The 2,940-nt window shown below is 40.8% G+C and overlaps 1 pseudogene; it reads left to right on the top strand.

The window, feature by feature from the left end:
* Positions 1–7: 7 nt before the first annotated feature.
* LOC121026047 (calmodulin-1-like) lies at positions 8–759 on the top strand (annotated as a pseudogene).
* Positions 760–2,940: the final 2,181 nt, after the last annotated feature.

The raw sequence follows: 2,940 nt of genomic DNA, 5'->3' as shown, positions 1-2,940 counted from the left end.
AAAATTTTGCAGAAAATCGTGGGTCGTGTATGGACTATTTCTCCTAGTGTTACGAAGTTTGTATGCTTTTAAATGACCTGTCCCTGGAGTGGGGCAGCGGCAGGGGCCCAGCATGCAGTGCACACCGCCTTAGCTGCAGCAGTAGTGGCTGCCGTAGAGCCACCCCTGCTGTCACAGCCCCTGCTCTGGTGCAGCCACCCTCGCTCCCTCTGCTCGTCCTCCCTTCGCTAGCACCATGGCTGACGAGGTGACCGAAGAACAGATTGCCGAGTTCAAGGGAGCCTTCTCCCTACTTGAGAAAGATGGTAATGGCACCATCACAACAAAGGAACGTAGAATTGTCATGAGGTCATGGAGTCAGAACCCAGCAGGAGCCAAATTGCAGGAGATGATCAATGATGAGGTGGATGCTGATGCTAATGGCACCATTGACTTCGCAGAATTTTTGACTGCGATGGCTAGAAAAACGAAAGATACAAGCAGCGAAGAAGAAATTTGCGAAGTGTTCCGAGTTTTTTTACAAGGATGGGAATGGTTATATCAGTGTGGCAGAACTATGTCGTGTCATGACAAACTTAGGAGAAACACTAACAGATGAAGAAATAAATGATCAGAGAAGTAGATATTGATGGAGATGGGTAAGTCCACTATGAAGAATTCATACAGATGATGACTGCAAAATGAAGACCTACTTTCAGCTCCTTTTCCCCTCTGTAGAAGAATCATATTGAATATTTTACTTACCTCTTGCAAAAAAAACAAAAACAAAAACAAAAGCAAAAAAACAAAACAGAACAAACCGTTCATCTACTCTTTCTCTTTCTATAAAGCAAAACTGAATGTCGAAAGTACCTTCTGTCCACACACACAAAATCCACACATATGCGTTGGTGGTCCTGCCTCCTGAAGATCAAGCTACATGTCAGTGTTACTATATAAACGCTTGTACTCCCTTAATGATAGGAAAGCACTTAGTGGACTCCTTGCGTGTCCATTTGCTAACAGCCAGTTTTTCGTGAATGTAGCTTGACAATTGAGCACTGTCAGGCTTTTGTATTAAAAACGAAAAATGAAAAATCAAATTTGAAACCTATTCAAAATGTGTTCCGGTTCAGTTTGTTAGTATAAATTGTCGAACCTGGTTTACTGAAAACAAACCTTTAAAATTGGCTTACCTCAGGACGCTGTGCAGAAAAACGGGTGAAAGATAGAATGTCTAAGCGCAGCCCCACTGAGCTGGCTGGCCCTCTGGTACTTCCATGCGCCCACCTGTGATGGTGGGGACACACATCCCTGCGGCATGCCGCGTGTGTTGGTTTGGTGTTGTCCGTGTTGTAGTGGCACGAAACGGGGGTGTCAGGCTGTCACGATTCGTACAAATGTTTCAAAAGAAACCTTTACCAAGGGAACGTCTTTGGACTCTGTTTTTAAAATCTTCTGAGCCATGGGTTGGAGCCAGCAGACTGGGCTGTAGCTGTGGACTTCAGCACAACCATCAACATTGCTGTTCAAGACATTATAATTTATATCCATTCCAAGTTGTAAATCCTGGTCTTTTTCTCCCAATAAAAGGACTATTAACTTACAAAAAATAAAATGCCTTTTTCCTGGATTCCCATGGTCGGTCATGAAGTTGGTTGTGTTGCAATAAAATTTGAAATGAAGAGAACACTTGGAGGAGTTCAATGTGACGGTGGAATGATAGTATAAGTAAACATTTTAAAACAAGATTTCATCTGCTTTTGATCTATTTTCCACAAACCTTTCATTAGTTTTGCCAAACAGAGTTTCATATAGGTAGTCTGCTAGTGGCTCACGGTTTAATTAAGGATAATCTGATTAAAAATAGACATTTCAAAAGAGAGAGGATCGAAGCAAGCAAATGAGTGGTATCACATATGTATGTACCAGTTTGTTTAATGATTCACCCGTATAGAGGCATCTGGGCTGTTTCCAGGTTTTGGCTTTTACAAAGAAAGCTTCTATGAACATTCACCTACAGGTTTTTGCATGAACATAATTTTCATTCCTCTGGGATAAATACATACACAGGTTTGCAGTCACTGAGTCATATGATATTTATATGTTTAGTTTTAAAACAATCCATCTAATTTTTCCGGAGTGGCTGTACCATTTTACATTTCCACCAGCAATATATGGGTGATCAAGTTCCTTGTCATGCTAGTCAGCACTTAGTGCTGTCCTTATTTTATATTTTAGCCATTCTGATAGGTGTGAAGTGATATTTCAATGTAGGTTCAGTTTGCTTTTCCCTGTTGGATAATGATATTGAACATATTTTCATGTGCTTATTCATCATCTCTATATCCTCTTCACTGAAATCTCTCTGTATACCTTTTGCCTGTCTTCTCATTGAATTATTTATTTTTTCACTGTGGAGTTTTTAGTGCTCTTTGTATATTATACATACTGGTTGTTTGTCAGACATGTGGCTTTCAAATATCTTGTTACAGTCTGCACCTTGTCTTTTCGTCCTCTTAACAGCTCTTTCACATAGGAGAAGTTTTTAATTTTGATGAGGTCCATTTCGCCAAATAAACTCTTTAATGAGATTTCTTTTTTTTTTTTTTTAATTTTTTTTCAACGTTTTTTATTTATTTTTGGGACAGAGAGAGAGCATGAACGGGGGAGGGGCAGAGAGAGAGGGAGACACAGAATCGGAAACAGGCTCCAGGCTCCGAGCCATCAGCCCGGAGCCCGACGCGGGGCTCGAACTCACGGACCGCGAGATCGTGACCTGGCTGAAGTCGGACGCTTAACCGACTGCGCCACCCAGGCGCCCCACTTTAATGAGATTTCTTATCTGAGATTTAGCTTGTGAAGAAACACATGATAAGACAAATATTGTAGATCTATTGTAATATAATTTATGATGAGCATCTCCCATTTTGGACTAAAAACTTATTAAAAAGCACAATT

The sequence above is a fragment of the Herpailurus yagouaroundi genome, unplaced genomic scaffold (genome assembly GCF_014898765.1).
Source record: "Herpailurus yagouaroundi ecotype Mexico unplaced genomic scaffold, PumYag 67793, whole genome shotgun sequence".
Classification (NCBI taxonomy): domain Eukaryota; kingdom Metazoa; phylum Chordata; class Mammalia; order Carnivora; family Felidae; genus Herpailurus; species Herpailurus yagouaroundi.
The sequence above is the reverse complement of the archived record's forward strand: the minus strand, read 5'-3'. Positions and strand labels throughout refer to the sequence as shown.